Source organism: Ornithorhynchus anatinus, chromosome 8, assembly GCF_004115215.2.
Source record: "Ornithorhynchus anatinus isolate Pmale09 chromosome 8, mOrnAna1.pri.v4, whole genome shotgun sequence".
In the NCBI taxonomy this organism is placed as follows: Eukaryota; Metazoa; Chordata; class Mammalia; order Monotremata; family Ornithorhynchidae; genus Ornithorhynchus; species Ornithorhynchus anatinus.
The window spans coordinates 22,160,945-22,174,659 of NC_041735.1; the positions used below are offsets into that span (position 1 = coordinate 22,160,945).

The 13,715-nt window shown below is 45.8% G+C and overlaps 1 long non-coding RNA gene across 1 annotated transcript; it reads right to left on the reverse strand.

Moving 5' to 3' along the window:
* Positions 1–619: 619 nt before the first annotated feature.
* LOC114813818 lies at positions 620–12,084 on the reverse strand. The gene is made up of 3 exons (XR_003761569.2): positions 11,888–12,084; positions 3,519–3,645; positions 620–926 (listed from the first exon to the last, which is right to left on the reverse strand). It is a non-coding gene; the product is annotated as an uncharacterized LOC114813818 (long non-coding RNA).
* Between the last annotated feature and the right edge of the window lie 1,631 nt (positions 12,085–13,715).

Here is a 13,715-nt window from a genome sequence, read left to right on the forward strand (position 1 = left end):
AGATAACCTGCAGCGGACCAATAATCACTGAGCGAGAGAAGCAGTGTGGACTAGTGGCTGGAGCCCAGGAGATCCAAGTGCATAGACGACGCACAAGCGGAGGGCGCGAACTATCGCGCCAAAATCTCCAACCCGCCTTTCTTTCATGCTGGAATGTGTTCTCGTAGCGAGGACAAATGTTGGAAGCCAAAAGTCGAAAAGATACTAAGTAGGAGTTAATGTACCTTAATTACATTTTTCTGTAGACTCATTACCTCTTCATTTAGCCTTCGAGATACTTGCTTCTAGTTTATAGCACAACGTGTGTCGAAGGGAGACATAAAGCTCGCAGCCAAATGCCAGCGAACTGAGGAAACAGAAAGTTAATGGTGAAAGCGGAGTCGGCTAAATTAATTTACTGATTATGGGACCATATCGCATCAGCGAGACATGAATTATTTTGTTTACCAATCTTCAGGTTGTTGCCGAGCTCTGCTACTCTTCACTGTTTTCAATTTGAACTGCGGTGATTGTAAAGAGGAGGGAAAATAAACCAAATGTTCCCATTCCACTTATAAATTTTATGTTTATTATCTTGTAGCCATCCATGGAAACCGGGCCTGTTATTCCCGCTCCCCACCCCCGCTTCCCGCCCCACAAGCTGAGTGGAATTATTACTGATGCATCTGGAGCTTTAAATACCTACAACCTTCCCCGATGAATGGCTTCCAAAGCGAAAGAGTCCATTTGAGCGGGAGGGCAGAATTGGTCATGGGGGGATGGACGGGGAGAAGATGGGGGCTGCTCCGTTTCTCCGTGGGGCTCCGTAAGGAACTGCATCTTCTTCGAGACACGTTGACTTAAAGAGCCGGAATGAATCTAATTCTACTCAGAACCCGGAACTAGGTGTACGTTCTTGTCTTCTGGGGATTTCCAAATAGCAGGCTCTGCGGGCAGGTCCAGATGAATTCCTCGGTAACCAGGAATCCGTTGCTGCCCGGGGCATCAGCCCAACCGCACACGGACACCCACTCGGCGCTCAGTACGGTGCCTGGCACACTGTACGCGCTTAACGATTACCATAATCATTATCCTAAGTGTGGAATCTGTTGCCTCTAGAGGGTCCTTTTTTATGGTGTGAGTCAAGCACTTATTATGTACCAGGCACTGTACTAAGCGCCGGGGTGGATACAAGCATATTGAGTTGGGCACAATCCCTGTCCCATGAGAAGCTCAGTCTCCCCATTTGACAGGTGAGGTAACTGGGGCAGAGAGAAGTGAAGTGACTTGCCCAAGGTCACAGCAGACAAGTGGCGGAGCCGGGATTAGAACCCAGCTCCTTCTATCTCCCGGACTCGAGCTCTCTCTACTAGGCCAAGCTGCTTCTTAAGCCCCCGGTCTCCCTCCACTGAGTCGCTGGGCTTGGAAACAGTACACGTGTTCAGAGTGTGCCTGGGAGGAGCTGGTGGGAATTAAAGGGGGCTGGGAGAGGGGGCTGCCCCAGAGAAACATCCTAGGCTCGGGTAGAACCGTGGCAGACTTTAACGATAGGTTGCATATGACATAACTGTCCTATGCCGAGAAGCAGCGTGGCTCAGTGGAAAGAGCCCGGGATTGGGAGTCAGAGGTCGTGGGTTCGAATCCCAGCTCCGCCACTTGTCAGCTGTGTAACTGGGGGCAAGTCACTTCACTTCTCTGTGCCTCAGTTACCTCATCTGGAAATGGGGTTGAAGACTGTGAGCCTCACGTGGGACAACCCGATGACCCTGTATCTACCCCAGCGCTTAAAACAGTGCTCTGCACATAGTAAGCGCTTAACAAATACCAACATTATTATGCTGTGTGCCCTGCATAATACACACAATTCTGGTGAGTCTCAGGTCCCAGTATCTGTGAGGGAATAATCATAATTGTGATATTTGTTAAGCACTTACTATCTGCCAATCACTCTTCTAAACAGTGGGGTAGATACAAGATAATCAGATTGGACACAGTCCCTGTCCCACAGAGGGCTAACAGTCTCAATCCTTTTTTTTTTTTTTTACAGATATTCTAATTTCCTCCTGGGTCATTCTAGATTGCATTATTACTAAAGTTAATAATAAAAATAATGATAGTATTTGTTAAGCAAGGAAGCAGAATGGACTAGTGGAAAGGGCACAAGTCTGGGAGTCAGAAGATGTGGGTTCTAATCCCCGCTCTGTCATCTGTCTGCTGTATGACCTTGGACAAGTCACTTCATTTCTCTATGCCTCAGTTTCCTCAACTCTAAAATGGGGATTCAGTGCCGGTTCTCCCTCCTACTTAGACCGTGAGCTGCCCCAAGTAGGATAGAGGTTGTGTCCGACCTGATTATCTTATATCTACCCCAGTGCGTAGAACAGAGCAGGGTACAGAGTAAGCACTTAGCAAATACTATTTAAAAAAGGACTCTACTAAGCACTGTGACAGATTCAAGATAATCTGTTTGGACGTCAGTCAAACTGCACATCTACCTTTTCCAGTGCGGAGAAGACACAGACCAGCTGAAAATTGGACAGCCCCCCTAGCTTCAACCCTAGAGAAGCATTCATTCATTCAAACATATTCATTGAGCACTTACTGTGTGCAGAGCACTGTGCAATAAAATACAATAAACAGACACATTCCCTGCCGACAGCAAGCTTAGAGTGTAGACTGCAGTGTGGTCTAGTGGATAGAGCAAAGATCTGGGAGTCAGAAGGACCTGAGTGCTAATCCCAGCTCCGCCACTTGTCTGCTGGGTGACCTTGGGCAAGTCATTTCACTTCTCTGTGACCTCATCTGTAAGATGGGGATATGGACTGTGTCCAACCTGATTAGGTTGAACTATCTCAGCGCTTAGTACAGTGCCTGGCACATAATAAGCATTTAATAAATGCCATTTTAAAAAAACCCAAACATGGCCACAGGTCCCATACGTATCCCTAGAAGGAGAATGCCCAGACCAGAAACAGCCTTCCTCTTCCCCGTTGAGAGCCCTGATCTTTTGAAAGAGTAATGAAGATCGTGGCATTCATTAAGCGCTTACTATGCACCAAACAGGGCACGAATCCCTGGGGCGGATAAAAATCCGTCACACAGAATCCTGAAACCGTATTTTAGTGAGAAGATCCCACCTCTTTTCCCACCACCCTCATCACTCTTCCATTTTCCTTCAGGCTGATCAGTTATCCTCGTCTGTGATATCGTTGCCTTTCCAATATCGCCAGCGGGCACCGGGTCTCGCTAAGCTAATTCGGTGTGGCACCGTGATGCTCGACACAGCTGGGCTACGGACGGAGACGATGCCAGTTGTCCCCCACTCTGCAAGAGGATCCTCTAATCCTCTTTCCTCAGAACAAGCGTCGTGAGTCCATACTGGCCTCCGTCTCCGAGAAGCAGCTCTTCAAAGGGAGAAAGGGCTCCTAATTGTGTTTTCGAAGCCAATGTCCCCCCGCAACCCCTTCCCCGCCCCCCTCCCCAGGCCCAGATCATCAAGTAAGAGTGGGTTTTCTGAAGTGGCCCCAACAGAAATGCACCTCGAGCTCTGTCAGAGCCGGTTCTTCCATCTTCCATGTGGCAGTGGCCAGGTCAGGAATGGAAAGGCAGGAAGGGAGGTCATTCTGCGGGTTGTGATTAGTAGATTCCACTCCAAGCTGAAGTGGCCTGCAATGGAAAGCCCCATCTGTCACTGAAATAGCTCAGAAAATTGGGTTGGGAGATTGGGTCTTTCAGGACTGAAAAGGAGATTTTTCTTTCAGGGGTACAGACATTCTTGAGAGATGAAGAGGTAAGGTTGGATAAAGAGCTCAGATTCCAGATGGCCGAAGGAAAATTCCCGGCACCGGGATCCTGCTTGATTCTCCTGCCAAAGGGTGTTGTGGGGAGTGAGGTCGTGGTTGAGGTGGCTTTATCCTGGGCAGGGAGACTCGTGACCCACCCCCCACCTTCATCACCACCAGCCCACCATACCGAAGTAGCGGGGGACTGGTTGCATGCCCTTCTTGTCAGGAGTGGGCGCCCTTATCAAAGCTGTTCTTGGGCGTGCACGGGGCAGGAAACCTACAGCAGAATGGCCTAGTGAAGAGAAGCAGCATGGCTCGGTGGAAAGAGCCCGGGCTTCGGAGTCAGAGGTCATGGGTTCGACTCCCGGCTCTGCCACTTGGCAGCTGTGTGACTGCGGGCAAGTCACTTCACTTCTCTGGGCCTCAGTGACCTCATCTGTAAAATGGGGATGAACTGGGAGCCTCACGGGGGACAACCCGATTACCCTGTATCTACCCCAGCGCTTAGAAGGGTGCTCTGCACATAGTAAGCGCTTAACAAATACCAACATTATTATTATTATTAGTGGCAAAAGCACAGGTTTGGGAGTCAGAGGATGTGGGTTCCAATCCCGGCCCTGCCACTTGTCCGCTGTGTGGTGACCTTGGGCAAGTCACCTCACTTCTCTGGGCTTCAGTTCTCTCATCGGTAAAATGGGGATTGAGACTGTGAGCCCCATGTGGGAGAGGGACTGTGTCCGGTCTGATTTCCTGGTATCTACCCCAGTGGTTAGAGTGGTGCTTGGCACGTAGTAAGTGCTTAACAAATACCATAATTATTATTATTATTATTGCTCTTGTGAGTCTTTGTAAGGAGAGAGAAGAGATGACTGTAATAATCTATGTGGCCAGAGTAAATCTTATAGTGTTACCCAATGGGGGCTCATTGTGGGCAGGGAATGTGTCTGTTTACTGTTATGTTGTAGCACAGTGCTTTGTACACAGTACGTAATCAATACAATTGAATGAATGAATGAAAGGGTTTTCCCTCTGCCTTGACCCTGAATGAGGGCAGAGGTTATGAATATATACAAATTCATATGATATACTGATTAACCGCATGGCATAGCGGAAAGAACATGGGCCCGGTAGTCAAAGAACCTGGGTTCTAATCCTTGCTCTGCCAGTTTTTTATATGGTACTTGTAGGTACGAGGTAATCAGGTTGTCCCACGTGGGGCTCGCAGTCTCAATCCCCATTTTACAGATGAGGGCACTGAGGCACAGAAAAGTAAAGTGATTTACCCAAGACCACCCAGCAGAGAAGTGGCAGATCTGGGATTAGGACCCATGACCTTCGGACTCCCAGGCCCGTGCTCTGGCCACTACGCCATGCTGCTTCTCATAGAAAGATAAGTTTTCATCTAGGCGACTTGATTAGATAGAAGCTTTGATTCATGCACGATTAAGGCGACCTCCACAATCCCTCCAAATTCCTGAAATCTTCCGAGAGATTAAACTCCCTTTGTCAGGAAATGTTTTTCATCCCTAAGTCACTATTTTTTTACAGTTTCCCTGTTTATTTTTCATTAGAGTCACCACCTCCAAGTGATAATAAGAGATCCAATTAAATGGTGACTTGTGAGCTCGCTGGGGAAACACGTGCTCTTAACTAATGTATAATTTACCAACCGGCTCCAGTGAAGGAAAAATTCATGTGTAGGAAGTGTGCACTCATTACGAAATAACCTCTATTTTATATTTATCCAAGTTGTGCGCTGTGCTTGCATTTTAATTTGTTGGTTTTCTTTTATTAGGGGAGAAGATTCTGTTAGTTCTTCACTTTTTCTGCTAGGGCAAACTATAAGCTTGCCCACAGACATCGAGTGTGTGAGACGTTTCGTCCGTCTTTAAGGGTGGCCAATGATACACGGAACTTGGGGGGCTTTCATTAATATTTCGTTTTAGTGCTATTTGTTAAGTGCTTATTATGTGCCAGGCACTGTACTAAGCGCTGGGGTGGATACAAGAGGATCAGGTTGGATACAGTCCATGTCCCACGAGGGGCTCACAATCTTAATCCCCATTTTGCAGATGAGGTAACTGAGGCACAGAGAAGCAAAGCGACTTGCCCAAAGTCTGCCCTACATGGGACAGGGACCGTATCCAACTCGATTTGCTTGTGTTCACCCCAGCACTTAGTACAATTCCTGGCACAAAGAAAGTAGGCACTTAAATACCATAATTATTAATAATGTAATAATAATGTTGGTATTTGTTAAGCGCTTACTATGCGCAGAGCACTGTTCTAAGCGCTGGGGGAGATACAGGGGAATCAGGTCGTCCCACGTGAGGCTCACAGTCAATCCCCATTTTACAGATGAGGTAACTGAGGCCCAGAGAAGTGAAGCGACTTGCCCACAGTCACACAGCTGACAAGTGGCAGAGCCGGGAATCAAACCCATGACCTCTGATTCCGAAGCCCAGACTCTTTCCACTGAGCCATGCTGCTTCCCCTATTACAATACAACGGAACTGGTAGACCCTTTCCCTTCTCAAAACAAGCTTACAGTCAGGGGGTGAGACAGACATTTAATATAAATAAATAATTTGTGATAGATAATAAGACATGGGTAATCTGCTGTATTTTCCTTTCATGAAAATGAGAGGTCGGTCGTTACTCAGGGAAAGCAGGCTAATTTTTACTTCATTAACCACTAGGCTACTAAGAGAATCATTTTCAGCTCCAATTACCTGTACATGAGGGCAAACCCCTGAATTATTAAGACCACTGGGAAAATGGAGGTTTTGGCCTGAATTCTCCAGATCTCTTCCCACCCCTGCCCTTTGCTTTGTAGCTCACCAGCAACCGGGCAGAAGCAAAGAAAGAACAGCCCCCAACTGTAACAAGGTTCCCCATTACCAGGAATTCATGACCTCAGAAGCACGCAGAGCAACTATTAAAACAGGCCGTGAATTATTGCTGTGAGAAACTAAAACCGAACCGGATTTGCCAAGATGCCTGAACCAAATGCATCCCTGTGTAAAATCCCCATGCAAATGTTGTGGAGCCGTTGGCTTCTTCGCTAATCAGCAGGATTTTTACAATCCACCAAAGGTCTCCCTGTCATTTAGGGTGAATTAACGAGGTTCCGCTGTGTTTGCCTTGCATTTGGAGCCGGAGTGAGGCTTAATTAATTAAGGCCTGGAAAGTGTCTGGCGCTCCTTGGAATGGAAGGCACACCATCGTGCAAATTATTATTGTCATTATTACATATTGGAAGAGATTAATCAAGAATGAGGATCACCTAATAAAAACGAATGTAATATCTTTCTCTTAAAGAGACAAATGAAAATATGCTCGTCAGTAGCTGATTAGAAAAATTAGCCTTCATCGTAATCCTGAACCCCATTTTTTTTGCCTAATAAAAGGGTAACACAAGTGGAGATGGTAATTAGGAATTGTCTGAGGGGAATAAATGGATATTTGCTAGTTGGCCAGGACCTCAGCTTACTGTGGAGTCTCGTTTTACTTAATAATAACGATAATATTTGTTAAGTGCTTACTATGTAACAAGCACTGTTCTAAGCGCTGGGGTAGATACAGGCTAATCAGGTTGGACACAGTCCCTGTCCCACATGGGGCTCACAGTCTTAATCCCCATTTTACAGATGAGGTAACTGAGGCACAGGGAAGAAGAGTGACTCGCCCGAGGTCACACAGCAGACGAGGTGTGGGTTAGCACCCAGGTCCCTCTGACTCCCAGGCCCATGCTCAGTGTTGGGGACGAGGATCAGAGAAAGGGAAAGTGAAAGATGCAATAACCATGATGACCTCACATGCCCCCCACCCTCACCAATAAAAGTCCCCAGCATACCCTTGGAATCCAGTGACCAGGTCAACCCACACCCACCCACCCCCTACCCAGCCTTGAGGAAATATTGAGTCTGAGGATCTGGAAATTCTCCAGAGAACCAATTGGCATAACCACAGTGGGGCCGGTGTGGATGCATGGTGAAGGAATGGATTTAAGAAAAGAATAATCATAGTAATTCATAATAATTATGGTACTTGTTCAGCACTTACTATGTACCAAGCGCTTTTCTAAATGCTGGAGTAGTTAAAAGCTAATCAGGTTGGGCACAGTCCCTGTCACACAAGGGGGCTCTCACTCATCCCCATTTTATCGATGAGGTGACTGAGGCACGGAGTAGTGAAGTGACTTGCCCTGGTTCACAGAGAAGACATGTGGCAGAGCCGGGGTTAGAGCCGAGGTCCTTCTGACTCCCAGGCCCGGGCTCTTTCCACTAAGCCACACTGTTTCTCCATTTGGAAATCTCTTCACTCAGATCCCATTCAAATCCCTCCTAAAATCCTACCTCCTCTGAGCTTTCTCCTATTTATTTTCCAGTACCTTGAGATTGTGTCCGACCAGATTTGCTTGTAACCATCTCAGCACTTAGTATTCATTCGTTCATTCAGTTGTATTTATGAAGTGCTTACCGTGTACAGAGCTCTGTACTTACCTCTTGGGAAAGTACAATAAAAAGTTACATTCCCTGCCCACAATGAGCTCACAGGTTAGAGTGAGGGAGGCAGACATCGATGCAAATATATAAAATGACATAAATACATAAGTGTTGTGGGGCCGGGGGGGTGGGAAAAGAAAAGGGAGCAAGTCAAGGAGATGAGGAAATGAGGGAGTGGGAGATGAGGAAAAGTGGGCTTAGTCTGGGAAGGCCTCTTGAAGGAGATGTGCCTTCAAAAAGGTTTTGAAAGGACAGGAGAGTAATTGTAGAGTAGTGCAGTGTAGTATAGTACAGGGCTTAGTACAGTGGCTGGTACATAGTAAGCACTTAGCCAGTGTCATAATTATGATTATAATTATTACTATATCATTCCTTCAGGCAATTCAATCAATGAATTGTATTTATTGAGTGCTTACTGTGTGCAGAGCACTATACTAACTGCTTGGACTAGTACTAACAACAGAATTGGTAGACACACTTGCCAACCTAGCCCTTATGAGCTTATTTACATCTTCCTTAGTTCTTTCACATATAGATCTATTTATAGGCCTATATATATATCTCTATGTAATATAGATAATATGTGTGTGTATATATCTGCTCGATTATTTTGACCTCTCCAATTGTAAATATTTTCATGTTAGAGGGTAAGCGTTCTGTAGGCGGGGAACGTGTTATTTCGCATCTCCCAAGTGTCTAGTACAGTACACTGCACTAAGTGTGGGCTACTATTTCTACACAGGCTAGACTGGGAGAGAAGAGTTAAGGAAGTGAGGATTGACCTCGTGGGCCAAGCCGAGGGATGGGAGAGACAGAGGGAGTGAGAGACAGAGCGAAAGAGTTCATGAGAGAAAGCGCAACAGAGAAAATGAGAGACAGACAGGAGTTACTTGCGCTTTGACTCAGTTGAAACATGTCAACTGAAGAGAGCGCCTCCATCTTCAGCTTTCACGCGAATTCAGTGAGTCAGACTCAACCTCCCGGGTCTACAATCATCTTCACAAGGTAAGTACATGTGCAATCTCTCCGGGTTCCAAGATATCGAACCAAGTCGCCTACCTACCTGCAGCTTGGTTGAAACTAAAGGGTGCAGATAAGACACCCGTGATGCTACAGCTTGAGATTCAAAACCAAAGCTTGCTTTAACCTAGAACCCCATGCTCGTGAGATTGAATGAAAGGGTTTGAAAAAATTTTTTAAATAGGTAGATTGAAAACGATTTTCTTCATTTGAAGGACACATCAGAATGTAGTCGCGCTTGGACTATTTCTCAAGAACCAAGTCCTAAAGGTCAGAGGAAAATGGATTTGACCAAAGCAGTAAGGGGGTGGAAACCCGTGGCTCCGCTACGCAGAAAGGAACGGGATCTCAGAAGCCGCAAAAATTCTTAGTTTCAGGGTTTGGCAAGTCTCCCCGGCATCGCTGTTTTGCAGAAACAGTCTCAGCCAGAATACAGAGACAATAAAATAATGCCCCAAATGATCCAGTCATTGAAGAAGTCGCTCAGAAGAGCTCTGGAATGGGAAGAAAGTTCTAGCTTGATTAGCTTGTATCTACCTCAGTGCTTAGTATAGTTCCTGGAACATAGCGCTCAACAAATACCATTAAAAAAAAAGGAAAGTTAAGTGAAAAAGGAAAAGTGAAGTGAGTTGCCGTAGATCACACAGTAGGCAAGTGGTAGAGTGGGGATTAGAACCCACGACTCCTAAATCCCAGTTCTGGGCTCTTTCCACTAGGCCACATTTCAGGGGAGAGGTTACCAGAAGGAGTAGGGGTAGTACACGGATTGAAGTTTTTGCCACAGTTTTCCCTGAAGAAACTCAGCACCCACAAAGAGCGGGTGGAGCCTTTCCACTACTAGCCAGGAAGGGCATCTCCTTCTCTGCTGCCACGACCCTCCCAGTGGTCTAAAGGTTGACAGGTTTTCACACCTACTGTGTTCAGTGGGAGGAGGGGAAAGGGCAAAAACTTTGGATCTCTGTGTTCCAGTGGTTCCTCACAATGAATGGCTGTAATATTTAGTAAACAATGTTATAATGATCACTTTCCACGAGATGAGATCTTTTTCTCGCTGCTTAAGTTCTCCCTTATTTATTTAATGACTGTCTCCCTCCCAGACTGTAAACTCACTGTGGGCAGGGAATGTGTCTTTTTATTATGTCGAACTATGCTATGCACACAGTAAGCGCTCAGTAAATACAATTAAATGAATGAATCCCTGGGATAAAAAGAAGCAGATTTGGGGATGTTTATGTCAAAAACTGTTTCCATCCCATTCCCTCAAAAGCCCCAGGCCTTCCCCATGATCTAACATATGGTGAGTGCCTTTTGAATCACCATCAATGGTATTATTGAGCTCTTACTGTGCAGAGCACTGTACTGAGCACTTGGAAGAGTAAATACAAGAGAGTTGGTAGACACAATCCCAGCCCACAACGGAGCTTACTGTTGATTGTGATCAATCAACATTTGCAGCTTTACAACGTGGTGGCTCAAAATATTATTGTTCTTTGTATCTCTCCTACATTTCTTCTTTCCAACTTATAATCTTCACTTTGGCCATTATTCTGTTGAGAGTTTTGTTTAGCCATGATTACTAGAGCCTTTGCAGAGTTAAAATGGAGCTGAGCCATTATCTTTATGCACTCTTTTCCTCTGGATTGTTCTGAAAATAAGATGGTCATTCTTTGTTCTAATTTGGTGTTAAAAGCTAAGTGTTCCCACTCTCAATCTTCCGAAGCGAAAGCTTCCAAGTCTAATAGTTACCTTTTAACTTGTTCTCATTGCTTGAACGATATTCTTATTCTTTATATGCATCTACCCTCTTCAGTTTGACCCTTGTGAGTCAAGAATCATATCTTACTTGATTTTTATGCCATTATCCAAGTGCTTATTTCAGTGCGTTGCACACTGAGAGCACTTAATACAGCAGTAAAAGAAGTGGTAATAGTGATAATAATGATAATAAAATATTGATAACTCTGCTTGGAACGAAGCCCTAACTTCAGAAGTACAGCCTAACCTCCTGCCTGGCACATAAAATGAGGACTTGGCCATGCACACAGACATATTCACATACGTACATTTAGACCAGCCATACACAGAGAATCATCCTAAATACGTCCAGTGAAACATGGTTTCAACACCAATGAAAGTGACTCGGTCCATTCCAAGCGCTTAGTACAGTGCTCTGCACGTAGTAAGCTCTCAATAAATACTATTGAATGAATGAATAATGAAGAATAACCCACTATCAGGACCCACTGAAAATGCATGGACAGCTACTGCAACTCTATCATGTGGAACGCAGCATGCCTGAGTGGAAAGAGTACCGGACTGAAAGTCAAGAGACCTGGGTTCAAATCCTACCTCTGCCACTGCCCTGCTGTGTGACCTCAGGAGAGCCACTTAGCTTCTCTGGTCCTCAGTTTCCTCATCTTTAACATGGAGATAAAACAGACTGTGAGTCTCCTGTGGGCCGGGGATTGTGTCCAAACTTTATATCTACTCCAGGGCTTAACACAAAGAAGTGCTTAAAAAATTCCATAATAAAGAATTCATATAGGTGTACAATACATGACATAGATAATTAGTGGGTTAAGATGTTCCTCTTACCAATCGAGTTCCCACAGTTGGCCTCCATCTCTTCTTCAGGTCTTTGTCTATGCTTACTCTGTCTTGGAAATGTTCAATAAGGGATAATAACTAGAACGACTACAGCTCACAGAGCAACTTTCACTCCGAGTGGATTTAGAAAGGGCCTGGGCCAGGCCTCCCATTGACCAGCCCCTAGCTCTCGAACCTGGCTCTGTGAGTATGAGCCCTTCCACTCAACATGGGCCCCTGACTACCTTCAGCTGAGGAGGAAGTGCTAATTAGAAGAGGAGGGTGGGAGAATGCTGCTTCACCAATTAATGAAGCAGCTCTGTGATCCAGCTGCAAGGCCTGGAGGAAGGGGAGATTTCTCCAAAGGCTAAGGGGGCAGTATGACCCCCTTCTGAGAGTACACCCCAAGTTGAGGGAAGGGGGAAGGCCAGGAGAGGTGAAAGTCGTCCCCCTAGATGGGCTAGGAAGGATGTGGTTTATCGAAAATGTGACCCCCACCTTCTGAATTGACCTTCTGCAGATTCTGTGGCCCAATGCCCAGTGTTAGATACTTAATAATTAGGGGATTTGGTAAGCTCTTACTATGTGCCAAACACTGTTCTCAGCACTGGGGTAGATACAAGATCATCTGGTTGGACACAGTCCCTGTCCCATATTGGGCTCACGGTCTTAATCTCCATTTGACAGTAGAGGTAACTGAGGTCCAGAGAAGTGGAGTGACTTGCCCACAATCACTCAGCAGTTCAGACACTGGAAATTGTGCACCTAGGGGAGGGAGGCAGTAGAAGCATTAACAAACTGACAGAAGATGTCGTGGCCTAGTCGAAAACACCTTAGGACTTGGAATCCCGAGATGAGAGTTCTCGTCCCAACTCTGCCACAAGCCTGCTGACCTTGAGCAAGTCATTTAACTTCTCTGTGCTTCAGTTTCCTGTTCTGAAAATTGGAGTTAAGATAGCTGTTCTCCCTCCCTCTTAGACTGTAAAGCCCAGGTAGGACAGGGACTGTGTTTGATCTACTTATCTTGCATCCACCCCAGTGCTTAATAAATACATAATAAATAAATGCATTCTCCCCCTGTAGACTGTAAGCTCTCTGGGAGTAGGGAACAACTCTACCAACTCTGTTGTATTCTCCCAAGCATTTAGTACGGTGCTCTGCACACAGTTAGTGCTCAGTGAATACCACTGATTGATTAATTAACCAGAATAGAATTTTAATATGGAGTCATTGTTCTGAAAACTGTGGAGATGAGAAACAGTGTGGCCTAGTGGAAAGAGCACCCGCCTAGGAGTGAGAGGACCCGAGTTCTAATGCAGGCTCTGCCACTTGCCTGCTGTGTGACCTTGGGCAAGTTACTTTACTTCCCTATGCCTCAGTTCCTTCATCTGTAAAATGGTGATTGAGACTGTGAGGCCCTTGCGGGACAAGGACAGAGTCCAACCCAGCTATCTTGTATCTATCCCAGTGTTTAGTACAGTGTGTGGCACACTGTAAGCACTTTACAAATACCATAAAGAAAGAGAAAGTGGAGAGCTTTCCGGCATCTCTGCTGGGTTACCAGGTTTTGTGTGTGTGTGTGTGTGACTTTTTGGTTTTAACTGATTTCACCGAATACAAAACTACCTAGTGTGGTGGAGAAGCTCCAGTCTCTCAAAACATGGTGGAACTTTCAGGGTGTGGTCAATAGGGAGTTCTGAGCACTCACCCACGATCTCTAGGAATCCAAGCCCAAGGATATCAGAGTTACCTTTCTCACCAGCCCTCTCCCACCTTCTCTAGGAGGAGGTCTGCTTTGGCAAAGATAATTTCCTGGAGCAGGAGGAACGTTGTTGCC